The following is a 20,667-nucleotide window of genomic DNA, read 5'->3' on the forward strand; positions in this document are numbered from 1 at the left end:
ATTAAAATATAACTTTTCGAGTGAATGTCAATATTTAATAGAAAAATTTGCAACGGCATGGAATTTAAGCTACAGAAGATTGCATTCTGGATTGCAAAAAGTTTCACCTAAACTTGCTTTATCTAGAAATTCCAGCTGCTCAAGTTTTCCAATTGATACCAGAAGCTCTTTCAGGCCTGGTAATGCTAATAATCTAAACATCCTTAGAAAACTCATATTTCCGATATTATATGGCAACTTTTCAACCAGATGGCAGTTGGTTAAAGACCAGCTCTGAGAAGAGGGCATGTGACACATTGCAAGGGGCAATTCCTCCAAGTCGCTGCAGTGGTCCAAGTTAAACTCTTGCAGGTTGGTGTCATTGAATGTGGACATTTTAACAAATCCTTCGCATAAGCTTAGAGAAAGTTTGTCTAAGTTTTGGATAACTTTGCCCTGTTTGGGAATAGTGGGTGCAACCAACCTCTCCAAGTGAACACTTCTGAGTTGAGTGAGTGAAGATAAGGCATCTAGACCTTTTATTGTGGACCTCTCTGAACCCAAATTACATACTATCAAAATTTTGAGTTTTTTCATAGTTTTTAGAAATGGAGGAAGAAAATATTCGCTTGCAGAAAAGTGTAACACTAGAGCCTCTGTTTTCGAAAGATTCATCTCATACCAGTCATTCTCAGCCATAGAACCTGCATAAGGCAAATCACATATGCAATTGAATTAGAACATAAGAAATCTTAATATTTGTTAATAGTTCACATAGCCTGCAAATTTTGTCACTAAATAAGTATTTGGGCGAAATATCCCACCTGTGTGAATAGACACAATTTGAGCATTGACCTGTCTATCTCTAAGCAACTCCCATTCTTCTGATAGGCAATGCTCCTTCCTGGGCATGAGTAACCTCTTTCTGTGGACAATACTGTCCTGGCATCCCAAATACAAGGCTAAGTCTCGCATCACATCATGCTGCGAAAAGGACAGCTCAGGGGCACATCTATACGAGATTGTTGCTTGAGTTCTGATAATTGCAACAACCAAGTCAGTCCAATGTTTGAAAAAATGAGAACATGGAAATTTATATGCAAGGAAAGACATTTACCCTTGATTGTTTGATAGATTTAGAAGATTTCTTCTTGCAAGTCCCAGTAACATAATATAGGCATCCTGCCACTCCATCTTCCGAACATAAACCCAAATGTCCAGCAATGCATCAGCACAAATTTTCTTTTCCTCTGGAAATAACCCCAAATCTAAGAAACATTACCTCCCAACATCATCCAAGCAATCAATACTGGTTTCCAAGCATCTAAAAACCCCTTCGCTGTGATATGAGGATAGTGATTCTCCCAGGGAAAGTATTTTCTTTGCATTCTCCCAGGCCACATGCGGTTCCCTGTACAAAGAACTTCCTACTACTTTAAGAGCAAGAGGTAAACCCTTGCATTCTTCTTGCACCTGTCAATCACAACAGTGATATTTTTATTAATTATATTATGCAATTTGAATTATAACTTTGTAGATTGAGTACTTTCAACTTCAGAGTACTTTAAGCACCAGAACAATGAGAACACCCAATAATTGCAATATACCAAAGCAAAACCCCAAATGACCTCATCATTTCCTTTCACTTGTGTTCTTCTTATTTGATTTGATAAGAAGCTTTGGGTTTATTCATATTTGGTAAGAAAATACTATACCTCAATGACTAGATTTGCATCTGCCGTACTTGGAATTGATGTCTGTCCAAATGCTGACAAGCAGAAAAGTGATAGAGCATCCTCTTTGTTCAACAATGGCAATTGATATAGCCGAGTATAGGGGTTTCTGGGGATGATAGAACCGTCTCTGGTTGTGACAAGGGTTTTGTACCCGCGAGCCTCAAATAGTAATTTCTCCAAATTAGCTCTGGACCAAACATCATCTAACACCACCAGCGTTGGCTTGGATTGCTTTAAAAGCCGTTGTTGAAGCTGTATATGTGCATCTTCCACATTCTGAAACTCAGGTACATTCCTCCTAAAGATCTTCTCCCATATTGTCTCTAAAATTCCCTTCAGATTTGGGGATTGTGAAACAATGATGAAAACTATATTTCTGAAACAACCTGATGTCCACAAAAACAATTGTGTTATTAGTAAGCTGCAAAAGAACAACAAAATCCTTAAGCTAGGAAAACCATCAAAAAAATGATGGATTAAAAATGTCACCTTTGATATTGGGATCATCACATAAAGTCAATGCCAAACTCGTTTTTCCACCACCGCCCATACAATGCACACCAACAATGGAGGCGTCGCTCTGGAACAAAAGCTCCTTCAAATCCCCTATGGACTTCCCCAACCTAACATAAAACATAGATTTCACAGGCAAAGTATTATGAAAAGAATATTGGTATGCCTCTCCCTTTCCAGTTCTAGAGCACACCGCCTTGAAATTGAAGATATCCATTTTCTATTGCTCAAACGAAATTGTTATATAGATTTCACAAACTGTCTGCCTTTAGTGTTTCTACCTTGTATGCCCTAAGTATACCCGATTCTTCTCAAACCAATGCTAAATATGTGGTTTTTACTCTATGTTTTGACTTCTTGACCTTTGCCCAGTCCAAAAGGATTGCACTGGGGCATTAGGCATCATAGTCCAATCCAAATAGGCCCAAATACAAACCCTCTAACCCTTGGAAAATGTTGATGGAGAAACAAAAATTGATGTCGGTCTTTTTTGTAATTTTCAACACATGTTTCATTAAGATAGGTATAAAAACAATCCTTATGCCCTCATTTGAAATAACTCTCAATTACAATTCCTCAAGAATAATTCAATTCCAATCAAGCAAACAATCAAGCATCATTAAGGCAATGAAGGAGAGGTCAAGTATTCAAACTTTTAAGCTTTCAAGACGACATCCATGATCAAATTTATGTGAAGACATGCATGAGCCCTACACAGCAACATCGACCTTTATATGAATACTTCGAGGAAAAGGAGATCTATAAAGGAAGGTATTATGATTCAAATTGAGCATTTATTTCTAGATCTAACCTTTAACTTGCAAGGGTAAGCCCTCTTTTCTATTTCATTCATCATTATAGAGTTAGTTCCAAATCCAAGGTTTGACCTAGACAAATCCCTATCAACCCAACAACATATTTTCCTCTCTTATGTACATGCAAGTTGCAAGTTCATCAGAGAACAAATACAAATCCAAAAAGTGTAGACTAAGACAAAAAGAACTAGAGTTTGAAGAAGTGAAAAACCCTTGACAATGGCAATCATTCATTGAATAGTGTTAAAAAAAAATTTGAAACTTTAGGAGAATATTAAGAGTAACTTTCTGATCCTAAATCTATTATCAATATCTGCATCTAACACCTATAGTACTAAGTCACCTAGCCCCATAGTTAATTATTGACCATTTTGGGCTCAAATTTAGGCATTGGTTCATCTCTGACTCTTATTTCCAAATCTATAATCAATGTCTACATATTTGATATGTACCTATATCATCTCCTTCCCTTGAGTTGAAATGTATGTACCTATATCATCTCCTTCCTCTAAGCCTTCTTCTCTTTCTCCATCTTCTTTTTCTTCTTCATCCTCTTCTTAATGTTATTTCTCCTCCTCTTCCTTTTCTTCTTTATTTTGTTCTTCCTCTTTTGTCTTATATTGATTTCCATCCTCTTGTTCTTATTCTTCATCTTTAGGATCTCATATAACTAAAAAATCTTGTTCTAGTTTCTCCAGAAAATAAATATATTGTCTAACTTCACCTCTTGCACACAAGTAAAAATATAATTTCCATGCTAGAGATTTACCATGAGCTATTATATATATTTGTACCACCATTGTAATGCATATCAATTTTTGTCAAAATTAGGAACTTCCAATGAAACTAGGGTTTAAGAAAAAATACACTCAATAGATAACCTTTCTATCAAATTCAATTAACCCATCTTTGATATGACCAATACACAATGTGGCTGGCTTCAAATTTTAAAATAAAATTAATAGACCCAAGATGATTTTTGATGAGCTTTTCAAAAATGTATAAAATTATAAAAAAAAATCCTTGATTTATAATCTAGAAGGTAAACTTATGAAAAATCATAAAATTACAATAACTCACAACATATTTATGATAGAGACTAGTTTTTGGACTATAGCTTCCCTATATGATCCCCAAACATCAATGAAAAATTATAATAAATTAAAAGACTAGGTTTCTGTGCACCTTTGCCAAAATCATAGCTCTAATACCACTTGTTATGAACTAACTTGCATAAGAGAATATAATATGAAATATGCTACAAATACTTGATAATAATATGCCACATGGCAGGGGTCTGACAATAGTCTTCAACAAGAATGCAATACTTAGTATAATGATAATAACCAACCTTTTCCTCTTATATATATCATAATTATGTCAATGAAATCACTCTGGTTGACTTAGATAATAGTATATATTCTTTAGGATTACATAAATAATTAAATAAAAATATAATAATGATAATATAACTTAATTAAGAGTTAAGGTAGGCACAAGCTGACTATTGTTAATACAATACACACTATAGGGTTAGGGACATATCAATTTTAGATTAAATCTACAGAAAAAATTATACCCTTATATTATGAATTAGGAACAAATTTTCCTTAATCTAAGCATGGTTTGCAGATTGCATGTTAACTTAAGTAAAAATGATTTATTTTAGTGGCATTAGAACCACGTTATACTGAGCATATTTTAATGTTGTGAGTTGATACCTTTGAATCCACCAAGCTAGGTTGTTTAGCTACTTATAGAGATCCTTGGAATGGAGGATAGACCCCCGGTGTAGTGTAAATACACCAAATCCTCTTCCTAATTGTCAATTGGCAAAATTAACCCTATGAGGTTGAGGATGGACCTCTGATGTAATATGAGATACATCGAATCCCCTTCCCAGTTCCCCATTGGTGTACTATGTAATGCACTAATATTCCTTTCCTATTTGAGATGCATTGTAGGTGGTTTTTAGTTAGCCCTTGTGTATGAGCTAATCACTATTATACTATTGATGTGTGTATAAGCCACTCACTATGTATTTTTTATGTATGTTGGAGCTAGTCACTATATAATGTGATGTATGTTAGAACTACTCACTGTATATATGTGATGTATGTTAGAGCTAGTCTCCAAGTGTGCATATTTGATGTATTCTCAAGTCAATCATAATGAGAATTTAAAGATTATGAAATGATATGACCTCTATGTATTTATTAAATTTGTACACTACTAATTAATAATGTTTAGTATGGCACCAACACTTGATAAAAAATAATTATCATTATGGTATGATTAGACTAAATTTAATAGCTTATGCTTAATGAATATTCATGGTTTAAAGTGATATTAGAGATCTCATATATAAGAGGAGAGAATGAAGTCTCTTTAATATTAATGTGCAAATTATGAAGCATTTGATTTCTCAAGGAGATATCATGTAGGTAGGATCATCATGAATGAACCCATCAAGGTTTAGGTCTAGGTCTAGTGATGACCCTAATCTTGAGAGTTTGCCACTTCCACGCATAAGCATAAAAATCACGATGTTGAGTTGACAATACCAAGGTGAATGGAAAAGTTATGATGTCAACACTTCTAAGCTAAAGGGAGAAAACTTGGTTGATTGAATTGATAATTGTTGCTAATCGAATTAAGAAATATTATGAGTGAAATAAGAATTTTACATAGAGTCCAAAAGGCTCGAAAACTATGAGAAGAGTATATATTGAATTTGAATAAGCAAGGGGTTTCCTTCCAAATACGTGTCAATTTGCTGCATTCACTATTCATAATATTTAATCACAGTAATAGATTTGGCCGCATTGTTGCTTTGTTGTACAATTTTTTGAATTCACTCATTGCTCAGTCAAGAAAGTCATTTACCTTTTTCAATTTATTACGTGATGGAAAGTATTTATTGTTCATTTTAATAGATGAAACATTGTTTCCACCATGAACGATTGTTTCTAAGGTACCATAATGTTTATGTGTGTTGGGAAAGGATTGATAATTTTTATTCCTTTTTTACATCATTTTCTTTGAACTTGTTTCGTTTTTTCTTACATTTTCGTTAGATTATTTCTTTTTTCCTATGTTTTTTTCTCACATTGTCCTTAAATTATTTCTTTTTCCCTACATTTTCCCTTCTTACGTGACGTTTTTATAATTTTGGTAATTAATTATTTTTTAATATATTTTTTTAACTTAAAAAACTTTAACATATATGTTCTTCAAGGTTGTCTAATACCTTTTTGTTTTATATACAATTATTTTATTAAAAATAAATAAATTTCTATATTCAATTTTTTTAATGTTTAATTTATATTTTTTTTGTATTTGTTAATGTCATTGATATTTTTTTGGGTGTTTTTGTTTTATTACTTTTTTCTCCTTGTGTTCCATTTCTTGTTTGAAACTTCGAAAGATATTCTAACTTGAGAACTTTGTGTGAATAGATAGTTTGACATTATTTAAAATCAAATTTCTACCTATAAGTGATGGAAATATTTGTGCAAATTCATTTTTCACCATTAGCAATACTCCAATTTTGCGCGGGCTTGGAATTTTCTTTTGTTAGACATCATTTTAACTGTCTTGTCCAATCAATATAGTGCGGTTGCATTTGAAGTTAAATCCACATGACTTTGTTTAATCGTCAATTAGTTATGCTATATTTTTATCAATTAATATATAGCTTTTCAAATGGTTGTGAATATTTAATACTAAAATTTACAATGGCCATGGAATTAAAGAAGAGGGCTGCCTTCTGGATTGCAAAAAGTTTCACCTAAACTTGCTTTATCATATTTCCCTTGAGAAACTCCTATCCATGACATCCTTGTCATTTTCTTGATCTTATCTTTTTATCATTTGTCAAAAAATTCCATCACCTTTGTCCACTCACAACAAGGTTTAACCACCATCCTACAACTATAAATAAAGTTATCTAAAGTTGTAAGAGATATCTAATGCATATCTTAGATATCAAGAGAACTCTACAAAGTCTTATATCTATATTTGTACTAATAGCAATAAATCTTGTTGGGTTTTGTTGGTAACTAAGGGAAATCGATAGGGGCAGATAAATGCCCTGAAGCTTAGCTCTACTATAGGTAGGGAATCAAGAAGCCCATTGAGTCAATTGTGAGGCCAAATGATGAAATGACGTGACAAGTATTACAAAATCAAATTAATTAGTTTTAAAAATTATAATAAGGAAAGGAATCTATATCATTATATTATATTTTAATTGAATAATCATTTTAAAAATATATGTTAAATTAGAGAGAAAAAAATAAATATATGAAAAAATGAATATAAATGGATTATGGATGAAATTATGAATTGAATTGAAAATATATTCAATTTGAAGGTAAATGTCACCTTTTCAGAGTACTCTCTCTCTCTCTCTCTCTCTCTCTCTCTCTCTCTCTCTCTCTCTCTCTCTCTCTCTCTCTCTCTCTCTCTCTGGTGCAGGAGCACCCTTCCAAGCTCTCCCTCCTTCTTGTTTTGTTGGTATTATGCTTCTCATGAAGCCATTGTAAATGAAATAATGAGCCAAGTGCTCATAGGTCCTAGTTAGGGTCCTAGTGGAGATCTTAGGGGTCATAAGTCAAGATTGAGATTTTCTTGAAAAGGGAGGGTATGTGTGTCTTTGTGGTGTTTAGGGGTCCTTCATAGCATGGTGGTGTCCTTAGGTTGGCCCATTGTGGGTTTAGGAGTCATGAAAAGCAACATTGGGAAAGTTGCTCAAAAGTTGCAAAAGTTGCATGACAACTTTTAAAAGTTGTCAAGCAACTTTTCCACCAGGAGGCCAAAATCCTTAGTTTGGCATAGACAAACCTAATATGGGCACATAGACCAAGGAAAAGGTGGTATAAGTATTTTCAAATCCTAAATGCATGGGTTGGATGTCAGAGATTGTACGGCCCAAGCAAGAAGAGCTTGACTGTGGCTGTTTGTTGGTTACCAGTCAGATTGAATGAAGTTACCGGGCAAGTAAATGGATTTAACTGCATGCAAAACTATGTGAAATGTCTTCTATGGTGTAAATAATTTCATTGTGAGTGATTAGTTTAGGTTTTTGTTTACTGTTTGAGTGTGTTTGTAAATAGTTTGTAATTTGCAATCTCACTATCCAGTTTTGGACTGGTTGTGCAAATGAAGTCATAACTCCATTCCCCATTGTGGAATCACCATGAAACCATGGGGAATGGAAGTGAAGACCCTGTACTATAGTTCCACGCAAGCAGTGCCCTTAAAAATGCAGGAAGGCCAAGCAAAGACCCACTCCTAGGTGAGACTAGACAGTGCCCGGTTAGGAGAGGTCAAATTGCAGAGGTCTTGGAGAGCAAGGTTGTTTAGTGGAGAGTGCATCCTTTGGAGGAAGTGTAGAGGAGTGAGTGAAGAATAATTGGCGTGAAGAATGAGCCTCCACCAATCCAGACAAGGTGGCTAAAATTCAAAACACTCACTGTGACCCAAGCAGACCCTAAAAACCCTCACAAAAACCCTTGAAAACCTTAAAATCCACCTAGGACAGTGTACGGACACTTGGAGGCCTAATTCCTAGAAAATCCTTGAGTCCTTGCTAAATGAATGGTATTCCTTTTTGGGAGATTGGGTTGTTTGTGCATCGTTTGAGAGAGGGAGCTCTAAAAGATCGATTAGGAGGCCTAATTGGTCCTAATCCTTGTAGCCCTATTTGAAGGCAAAAACACAAAATAGTGAAATCGGTAAGGGTTCGAAGGCTTGAAACCTCTTAGGGGCTCATGAATGGGTGAAAATACAATGAAATAGACCTAATAAAACCTTGCTAAGACCTTGGAAGGTGTGGAACAAGCCTAGCCCTTATTAGCCATAGTAAGGGGTTTTGAGTCTCATGAATAGGTGAGACCATAGGAGAAGTATTGCAACTCATTGGTGGGTGGATTGGGCATGGTCAGGGGATTCCTCAAGCAAAGGGAAGTCCTAGAGACCCTAGGGTGTGTAGAGAACACTAGGTGATCCAAGGAAAGGATCCAAGAGCATAGACTAGGCTAGTCTATCCCTAACCCCATCCCATCACTCTCTCTCTCTCCCTTTTCCACCCTCTCTCTCCCTCTCTCTCCCTCTCCACCCTCTCCCTCCATCCCTCTCTCTCTCCCTCTCCCCCTCTCCCTCCTCACTCTTTCCCTCCCCCTACCCCCTTTATCTCCCTTACTTTATATTGTTGTATTGCAATTAGGTCTGTCATGTAGTGGTCACCATTTGGATGAACAGTAGACCTAATAATCCCAAGGTCCACAACTTGAGCAACAAAGGCTATTCTTTCCTTGATATTCTTATCATTTGAATCAGTGTACAAAACCCATTGTGCATCATCCCTCAACCACACTCCTATCGTTGGGCTTTGGGAAATCTTTTGTAATGCACATTTTTTCTTTCTATTTTGTTCCCCTGCAATTCTCAAAATACTAAGAGCCACACGATAGAGTTATTTCCAAGCTGACAATCTAGCTAATAGTCTCAAATAAATATTCTCACATTTTTCAGTCATGTCAAATAAATAAGAGTTATTTAAAATATTTGTGTATAGATATTTTAGTAATGATAATTAAAATTTAATGTCTCTCTCTCCCTCTCTCCCTTTTCCATCCTCTCTTTCACTCTCCCTCTCTCCCTTTTCCATCTCTCTCTCTCTCTCTCTCTCTCTCTCTCTCTCTCTCTCTCTCTCTCTCTCTCTCTCTCTCTCTCTCTCTCTCCCTCTTCCATTCTCTCTCTCCCTCCCTCCCTTTTCCACCCTCTCCCTCCCTTTTCCATTCTCTCTCTCCCTACCTCTCCCTCCATCCCTCTCCTTCTCCCATTCTCTATCTCCCTCTCTCCCACTCTCTCTCACTCTCTCTCTCACTCTCTCCCTCTCTCCCTTTCTCGGTCCCTCTCCCTCCATCCCTTTTCCACCCTCTCCCTCTCTCCCTTTTCTATTCTCTCTCTCTCCCTCCCTCTCCCTCCCTCTCCCTCTCTCTCCCTCTCCCTCTCACCCTCCCTCTCTCTCCCTCTCCCCCCTCTCCATCCCACTCCCTCCCCCTCTCCCTCTCCCTGCCTCTCTCCCTCTCCCTCCCTCCCTTTTCCTTCACATTTTATTTACTACAAAAAGTGTGTGCGAGGTACTGGGACTATTAGTTCGTTGGTTTGCTAAACATTTTTAAGGCCTGACAGCACATACGGGGTCTTTATATGTTAAAAGCCCATACGAGGGTACCAAGAATATTAATGTTAGTCTACAAACATTTTTAGTGGCTAACAGCGTGTACGCGGTACTGGACATTTTTAGAATTTTATTGAGGCTAGACATGGTAAGGGAGAGCACGATGGTGTAGAAGCATGAGTAAAAAGAGTCCTATCTAGAGAATAAATGAAGTATGAAGGTAGTGATGAGTTGATAGATGCAGAAATAATTGTGCGATGGTGTAACTCTATGATGGGTCCAGGTAATCTAGGTACATCAATGGTTCATAGATATTTTTGGTTGATCACTAAATCTAACATTGAAAACTATCTATATTGTTGTACAGTTGCAGGATCGAGTGACATGCACTCATTTGTGAGTTTAAATGCAAGTTCCCTAGTAATTTATATGAGACAGATGGTATGGTTTTTCTCTTCGTACATGTATTTTTGTGGGAATAATTTGAATCAAAAGAGTGGGTTGACAAATGGTCTTGTAGACCATTGGTTCCCATTGATACATATCAGATTCCCAAAGTACTACATTTGAGCCAGATGGAGACATCAATGGATTTTGACCATGTATCCAACCTAGTGGATTCAGGTGATTTTTTGAGTTAATTTTTTTTGCAAGTATTCTTTTTGGTTCATTTTGTTGTACATCACACTTTATTTTTGGTATTAATTATCACTTTATAAAATGCAGGTCATTTGTATTTAGTTGTTGTAGAAGAGAACAATGAAGAAGGAACAGATTAATTTGTGTGTTGCTGTGTTGAGCCTAAAAGAAAATTGACAATCACAATCACTGATGGAGAGGGTATTGAGTACCCAATAGGGTTTGTTGTTGTGACATGAACATGGCTTAGGAGATACCCTATCAATAATTTTGATGTTTGGTTGTTCGAGGACTTTGAAATACATAGACATATTCTTCATTTCTCTAACCTTGTTGTTGCATCAAATATTCATTTGATGAAGTATCATGGAAGACCTCATAACAAGATTTTATGGAAAGTTCATGAATTTGACCATGAAGCAATACTTGACACAATACGGGTTAGAGCCGATCATGAAGGGTCACTTGATTGATTCTACGGTTCATAGTAGAATGATTTTGAGAATTTTGTATATATCATTGACAAAGTGTTCTGTATTCATTTTTTGTATATATAATTGCCCATGAGCTGATTTGTACATGTTTAGGGGCATAATTTTGTATATTTAAATGGACATGAGCTGATTTGTACATATTTAGATGCCAAATTTTGTATATTAAAATGGCGATGAACTGAATCACACATATTTAAATACCAAATTTTATATAAAATCCCATGAGATGATTTGTAACACCTTTTTTGTATATTTAAATAGCCAAGAGTTTATTTGTCCATATTTAGAGGCAAATTTTTGAATAATATGTGACACAGTTTTGTGACATATTTAGAGAGAGAGAGAGAAGGAGGGAAGGGGGGAGAGGGAGAGAGGGAGAGAGAGAGAGAGAGAGAGAGAGAGAGAGAGAGAGAGAGAGAGAGAGAGAGAGGGAAAGGAGGGAGAGTAAGAGAGAAGGAGGGAAGGAGGGAAAGGGAGAGAGAGAGAGAGGGGGGAAGGGAGGGAGAGGTAGAGGGAGGGGAGGGAGAGAGGGGAAGGAGGGAGAGGAAGAGATAAAGGAGGGGAGGAGGGAGAGAAAGAGACAGAGAGAGTGAGGGAAGGAGGGATAGGGAGAGAGAAGGAGAGAGAGAGGGGGGAGGGAAGGTAGAGAGAGGGAGAGAGGTAGAGGGAGGGAGAGAGGGAGAGAAGAGGGGGGAGGGAGGGAGAGAAGAAGGGGTATGGAGGAAGGGAGAGGGAGAGTAGAGAGAGAGAGAGAGAGAGAGTGAGTGAGAGAGAGAGAAGAAGGGCTATGGAGGAAGGGAGAGGGAGAAAGAGAGAGGGGGGAGAGATGGAGAGGGAGAGAGAGAGGGGGGAGAGTAGGGGGAGTGAGAGAGGAGGGAAGGAGGGAGAGAGAGAGAGAGAGAGAGAGAGAGAGAGAGAGAGAGAGAGAGAGAGAGAGAGGGGAGGGAGGGAGAGATAGAGGGAGAGGGAGAGGGAGAGAGGGAGAGAAGAAGAAGGGGGTAGGGAGAGGAAGAGAGATCGAATCTAGGGCACAATATGACCCCTAACAACATCTAAGGGATCATAGAGTGTCCTAAGTGGTCATATGACACTATATTATCCCTAAGCACACTATAGAACCTATAATAACACTAAATAGTGTCCTAAGGGGTCATAGAACACCATATGACCTTTTAGAACACCATATGGTGTTGTTATGGGTCATTGGTGTTCTAAGGGCTCATATGGCATCCTATGACCCCTTAGGACACCATATGGTGTTGTTATGGGTCGTATGGTATCTTAAGGGGTCATATGGTGTCCTAAGGGGTCACAAGACACCATATGACCTCTTAGGAAACAATATGACCTCTAATGACACCTAAGGGGTGATATGGTGGGCTAAAAAAATGATATATTAAATTTAAAGTTATGAATAAAACATCATATAATAGAACAATAGTAGTTTAGTTTTGATATAGCTAAGTTAGACCATTGTCAGCATAAGAGAGACTCCAAGTGAACAAAAAATGAGGCTTTGCTAAAAAGCAAGTGTAAGAGCTTGACCTAACCCTAAGAGTACTGCCTAAGTTCTAAAACATATGATGCTATTAAATTTGCAAGGTTATAGGAATGATCTCGATTGTGACTATAGGAATTACAAAAGAAGAGAATGAGGGAGGGAGAGAAGAAGAGAAAGAGGGATGGGGTATGCAGGAAGCAATAAAGGGAGAGAGAGAGAGAGAGAGAGAGAGAGAGAGAGAGATGGGTATGGAGGAAGGGAGAAGGGGAGAGAAAGAGAGAGAGAGAGAGAGGGAGAGGGAGAGAGGGAGAGAAGGAGTAGGAAGGGAGAGGAAGAGAGATCGAATCCAAGACATAATATGACCCTTAGAACACAATATGACACCTAACAATATCTAAGGTGTCATAGGGTGTCCTAAGGGGTCATATGACACTATATTATTCCTTAGCACACCATAGGACCTATAACAACACCAAATAGTGTCCTAAGGAGTCATAGAACACCATATGACCATTTAGAACACCATATGGTGTTGTTATGGGTCATTGGTGTCCTGAGGTGTCATATGGCATCCTATGACCCCTTAGGATAACATATGGTGTTGTTATGGGTCGTATGGTGTCTTAAGTGGTCATATGGTGTCCTAAGGGGTCACAGGACACCATATACCCTCTTAGGAAACAATATGACCTCTAATGACACCTAAGGGGTCATATGGTGGGCTAATAAAATGATATATTAAATTTAAAGTTATGAATAGAACATCATACAATAGAACATCAGTAGTTTAGTTTTGATATAGCTAAGTTAGACCATTGTCAGTATAAGAGAGACTCCGAGCGAACAAACAATGAGGCTTCGCTAAAAAGCAAGTGTAAGAGCTTGACCTAACCCTAATACTACTACCTAAGTTCTAAAACATATGATGCTATTAAATTTGTAAGGTTATAGGATTGATCTTGATTATGACTATGGGAATTACACACTTGATTTCTTTCATGGGTATGTACCGTTCCAAGTTGTTTGATAAGTGATGATCATCATATACTACCACTGCCATGCATACAACAAACTTTAATTTCTTTAGGTGACAGGCATTGTGTAACAACATGGGAACTCTCGCATACCCACCACTATCATTCTCCAGGACATCATCTATGCTACTCTCCCTCTTTCTCTTCCTATCGGTTGTTTCCTTCTGAAAAACATATTGCAGGTACTCTAACTCATCATGTTGCTTTGTTGACACTATTTTCCACATCTGCTCAGCTCATTAAAAACACATTTGAGAAGAATATTGCTACAGGTTTCCTTGTTTGTCACGGTAATGCACCTGTGGTTCAATTTCAAACCCTATTCCTCCTATTCAATATACACACACAAATCCATCAGTCAATTTTCTTAGGAGAGCATACATGATAATAATCAAAGAGGAAAGTTGCTGACAAGAAATAAATTCACTTACTTCTATAGAAGTGCAAACACAGTTGCATTGGGTATGGAGGGAGGGAGAGAAAAAGAGAAAGAGGGATGGGTTATGGAGTTATGGAGAAGGGGAGAGAGAGAGAGAGAGAGAGAGAGAGAGAGAGAGAGAGAGAGAGAGAGAGAGAGAGAGAGAGAGAGAGAGAGAGAGAGAGAGAGAGAGAGAGAGAGGGATGGGGTATGGAGGAAGGGAGAAGGGGAGAGAGGGAGGGATGGGGTATGGAGGAAGAGAGAAGGGGAGGGAGGAAGGGAGAGAGAGAGGGATGGGGTATGGAGGAAGGGAGAGAGAGAGAGAGAGAGAGAGAGAGAGAGAGAGGGGGGGGGGGACCTTATATGCATTTGAGAGGGGGAGACAATACATTTATGTGTATATATATAGTTAATATATTATATATTATTATATACATATATATTATATATTATTATGTACATATATATATTATATATTATTATATACATATATATATTATATATTATTATGTACATATATATATTATATATTATATGTATATACACATATTTTATATACAATATCATATTATACACATACTATATATTACATATATTATATGTATATACACACATTATATATACAATATCATATCATACAATAGTCCGCGTACGTATTGTTTATAGTAAAAAGAGCATGTACACGCTGTTTATAGTAAAACGACCGCATATGCACTTCTTACACCATAAGTACCCTATACACGCTTTTGACTTTTTAGGCTTGGAAATAGGCCTGGATGACAAAATTGCAGTTTGGAAGTTTGATTTCCCTCTATTTCTCTCATTTTTGACGTGTTTTATTTTATCAACTTGGTTTATCGACTTTGTCATCATCAAGTTTACACTTCATCAAGTGGCTATTTCTAAAATTGCCACCATATTTTCACCCATCTTCTGAGTTTTCTAACCATATAATTTTTTTAAAATTTGAACAACAATAACATATTGTTATTGAATTTCTTTTACCAATGTCTCCATAGTTCTCATAGACATAGGTGCACCATTTTTTTAATAACTTTTCATATACTTATCCAAATTTTAAAAACTTTATATATTATTGTAGTCCACTTGATTCTTTACAATTTAAAAAAAAATTGTATTTTCAATTTGTTTAGTGCAACTTATGCTTTGTGCATGAACAGGTACCTAATTTTCAGGATGTGCTCAATTGGAAAAATCATTAAAAAAAATACTCAACAAAAAATTACAAAAAAGTACACATCTTCTAGTGATCACTCTTAACTATCTTTTTGCCAAAGGATTTGTCAAAATACTAAATCTAACTATGACTTTTTTGATGCGTACGTCAGACATTGTGTTATGTTTTTCAGAAAAAATCCGAGTCTTTTTTTCGTGCGCGAAGGATTTGACCCCCTTAATCTTATCCAATTTTGAAAATTTTTAGTAGTTTGGAAACTAGATTCAGAGTACTACAATATTTGTTCTTTGATTATCTTCATATCTTAAGTGGATGACTTTCAAATTTTGCCTCCAAGTTTAGGTTCACCTGATTTCAGAAAAAAAGTGTCCACTTATACCCCTTTTTTACCACCATCTTTGTGCACTTACCCTTATATTCATATTGTTGATTACAAAGGAAAATATTCATTTAACTTTATAAAAGGGCAGCCACCAAATACAACGAATACACAATACTGAACTCAATACAAGGGGTTTTGTAGTGTTAATTCAACATTTTATAAAGTTTATCAAATCATATTCCACAATTGCAATGTTTAATATTATAGATTTTCGTTGTTTATATTCATATTTTTTATTACATAGGCAAATAATCATTTAACTTTATTAAAGGCTAGTCACCAAATACAACGAATACACAATAATGAACTCAATACACATTTATTGGATCAAATATCAACATTAATATATATCAAAAAGGGCATGTCCAAATCAATATACAATAAAAACATAGAATATATCTACATGCATTGGTCATTCAATGACCACAACTAACACTATATGATCCTATACTTGTGGTGGATCATCAAAATCAAGCCTCTTCGATGCAGTACATGGCTCTGTAGATGGCTGTAAAAACACAATTCAAAAGCCAAGTTAAAATGATTTTGTAGAAATAAGTTCACAATTATCAACATAACAATGCATTTAACTATAATTTCTTTGCAATTGAAATGTAGATTACCTCATCGACTGATCTCAGATCTAATGTCTTCGCTCTCTTCTCCTTGTCAGTCTTAGGAGTTTTCTTGAACACAAACTTCAAAGGCTCCAAGTTATGGCCAAACCAGAAAGGGGGTTATTGTAGATTAAATGTACAATTAATACAATGCACTAACATATATACATCAAAAACACTAAAAATCTATAATATGATAACAAAAGTGTACCAGAGCTTGAGATGCTTCTCCAATAGACCAAGGAGGGCTCATCATTGATGGAGTAGTTGTTGCTATTACCTATATGAAAAATGATGAAAGATTGAATACAATTAATATAATGACAAGTATTGTAGGTTAAAAACAATTAATGTAATATGTCAAACAAAATTGTACCGGAGCCTAAGATGCTTCTCCAGTACATGGAGGAGGGTTCACCATTGATGAAGCAACGATGGATATTTCCTGTATGAAAAAATGATAAGATTATAATTTATCACATGTTCACATGTACATGTGCATATAATCATCAAATCAAGAAAATAAAGTAGAAATACATACCTTCACCCTCTCTTGATCCTTGGGCGTATCAAGTGCATTCAACATATCTGCATAGCTCAATGACCGCTATACATATAAAACATACAAAAAACACTAATCAATCTACAAATCCCAACTAAGATAATTTCAACCTTTTCAAACAATTATACAGCTAAAAATGTGTTCAATTACTTTCTTCCCACGTTTTAGCATCCTCAAGGATTTCTTTTGTTGAGGATGAGGCCTAGACATGGAGGGGGCACCCTAAAAAACAAAATTAACATGAGATATTAGTACAGGTAATATTAAACATAATTTAATAAATATAAAATGAAATGACTTGCATATTCCATCAAAAGAATACATAAAATACGGTGTACAAAATATGATACCGTATAGCCTTGTAGGCCAAAATCAATCGCTGAGAGTGTGACATCATCAATCTGGGACATTTGATACCTTGACAATGGCTACAAACAAAAAATTGTTAAGGATTAAAGAGACTTAGTATATCTTGTAATTTTTTTGAATTCAAGGTGTACTATTCTATTTTAACATGTTACAAAATTTATACATCAGACATCGAAGTTGTCGGTGCAGTAATTGCAAGAGGAATATTAGATACCACTGCTGCATCCTGAAATGCATATTATTTGTATCAATTTAAATTGATCTATAAATGAAAATTAATTTACAATTACAAATTTTAAGTGACCGATAAATAAAATTCTATAAATTCAAATCAACACACCTATGTCTGTGGCTGACTGCTAAACAACATGTCCATCAACTCATCCATTAGTGCCACATCCTCAGTCGTGCGAGTCTGACATCTACTCCCGCAAATCATGCACAAATGGGATGTGGATCCATCTGCAGTGGCCTTGTCATCCGTACCTATGCATATCTCTGAGCAAGTGGCACACACATGTTGAATGGGCTCACTAGCACCACCTTCAACAACTAATGGCTCATCAATCAGTACAAGAGGGTGTGCTAACTATGTCCCATATTGGATGATCACATCAATCAATGTTGCGGCTTCTTGAAGAGTGTGTAGCTCCATCGACTATTTCAGGTCTATTGGGACAATCAAATACACCTTGGGTTTGGGTGTTAAGGGGCGATGAATCTCCTAGGCTACTCGCCTATGGGCTCCAGGTCTATATTGGTAGATCTGCCATCTCTACCATGGAATTCTCTCATGTGAAAATAATTAGGTAGCGCATTGAGGATAAACTCACAGTATACTTTCCTCAAAAAATACAATGGCACCTCAAAATTATTACAAGGTGGTTCATTAAAGACCATCCACCACTTCTACCAAAAAAGATTCTTCATCTGCATATTGGTACACCAATGTATGGGAAACCTCTTTGCATTAAGAGGTAACGACTCACCAGTTTTAGGATCAACAAAAAGCGCACATATGTGTTTTTAGTAATGTTTTTGTTTTTCCCTTCGTCATAAGATAACTCACTAGCATAATATTGACAACAACTATCCCTATAGTTTCCCCATTTTGTAATTTGAGTGGAAACTGCAATGGCACCACTAGCTAATGTTTCTAGGCTAGTGGCGAGGGCTTTATGATGCTCAAGCTCAGATGTTTTCAATTTATTAATCAGTCTATTTATTTTAGTTGTGTTTTTCTCTAACTGATTAAGCAATTGCTCCTGTGTATTAGGTGTACAATCAAAAGGAGGAGTTGGATGTGTATTCTATGGGTTTTATTTGAGGTTTTGAGGAGGTGCATCTTGTTGTTGTTGTTGTGGATTTTCAGAATTTGGTTTGTGTAGCAAAAAAATAAGAAATAACTAATCAAAATAAACGAATTTAAATTTAAAATATAAAAAAAATTGATCAAGTGCGAAAGGAAAATAAAAATCAAGCAAAACCAACCTTGATCCATGGTGTTTGGGTGAGAAAAAGGGGAGCCCGTGTGTGGTTTAGTGAGAAAAATTTCAAATTCTCAATTTGCGGCTGCATGAAAAATAAGACATAGTTGGTCGAAAAAAATATATTGACAGGTACCGCGTACGACATTCTAAGTCCTAAAGAACTGTGTGTGTGGTCATTTTTATAAAAGAACCTCATACATGCTTTTGTCCCTTTAGGCTCAAGGACAACAAACCTTAGTGCATACGGGGTGATTTGAATTTTAAGTATCATGAACACGGAGCCTGTTTTTTCAAGTTTTTTTAGGTGTGTGTCCACTTTTCTACACACCATCTTTGTGCACTTACCCCACTATTTAAATTTAATAAGGACAAGGAAGTTAGACAAATTCTCTATTGGTTCTGGCACTTCAGGACTTTGAATAAGTTTCATCCTCTGTTCAAGATAGAATCAAATAAAGAAAGTTATAAGGATCTTATAACCTCCCCCTTAATCTCTCATGAATCAGAGATAAATATTTATTAGGGAGACCTAGAAATCTTTACTCCTCTCAAACCAAAAAGAGGAAAACCTTTCCAGGAAGCTCTAAGATACTAAGAGATATATTAAAAAAAGCAGCTTAAGCAATCTCAAATGGAGGTCTCAAGTTTAAATATGGTAAAAAGAAGAGCTTAGAGAATCTCAGGAAAAAGGAACTTGAAAGGCTCCCATTATTTGCCTTCAAAAATTTTTTCTTCCAAGCACCCAATTCCTTTCAAGGTCATAGAAAGTCAATCTACCTCCTCCCTAGTTTTTTGAGGTTCTCGAGCAAATCTATCCCACGTGTTGGGCTTCCTTCCTATCCTTAATTCTAAAGAGGAGGATCATGCTCCATATTCTCCTCTAACAAGAGAATTGGCACTAGTCTATGGTTTCCTAGGTATCTCTTCGCATCAGTTTGGGGAATCAAATGATTCTTGGTCACACAAATAAGATTTAATCAAGAAATTACAAAATATGGATGATTTAGAAGAGTCAAAGAATTATTCAAAGGTATTTAATTATGAAATGAAGGAGGATAAGTTAGGTCTAAGGGATAAGGAATCTTTTGGAATCTTAGAGCAATAATCCATAAAACAAAAACCAACGTGGCCAATCCCTAGAGGGTAGAAGAGGTAGGAAGTCTTTGGGAGCCTTAAGATCTTTGGACCTTGGGTAAGACTGGAAATGGCTAAAAATAATAGATCTTTGGAGCAAAGATAAAGGGAACCCCATTTCCTAGTAGTCATGAAAATAATATCATGGAATGTGAGGGGAATGAATGCCCCTACAAAGCAATGTCTAGTTAGGCGATGCATAAAAACTTCTAAGCCTTAATTGGATAAGGAACGAATTTCCTCTTTCACAAAAAAAATTGGATACTACCAGTAAGTGGTATCAGTAGATGCAATAGGAGCAGTAGGGGGGTTGGCTCTTTCATGGAATCCGAGGAAAATATTTAACCTACATCTTTTTTCATATAAAAATTGGATTACTAGAATACTCACAAACTTCCAGGAAGATATTAAAATTAATATCTTCAATATTTATAGTCCAATTCAAAATAATTTTAAATTGGCTTATGGAAAGATATAGAAAGGTTAATGCAAAATATTCCTCAGCAAAATGCGGTGTTAGTAGGGGATTTTAATGCAGTCTTCACCTTTTAGAGAAGTTTGGAGGCATCCTGAAAGAGTCTCAGTCTAGAATTGACT

The 20,667-nt window shown here is 36.2% G+C and overlaps 1 pseudogene; it reads right to left on the reverse strand.

Moving 5' to 3' along the window:
* Nucleotides 1-69: 69 nt before the first annotated feature.
* Nucleotides 70-2,280, reverse strand: LOC131042729 (probable disease resistance protein At4g33300; annotated as a pseudogene).
* Nucleotides 2,281-20,667: the final 18,387 nt, after the last annotated feature.

This window comes from Cryptomeria japonica, unplaced genomic scaffold (genome assembly GCF_030272615.1).
Source record: "Cryptomeria japonica unplaced genomic scaffold, Sugi_1.0 HiC_scaffold_384, whole genome shotgun sequence".
NCBI lineage: Eukaryota > Viridiplantae > Streptophyta > Pinopsida > Cupressales > Cupressaceae > Cryptomeria > Cryptomeria japonica.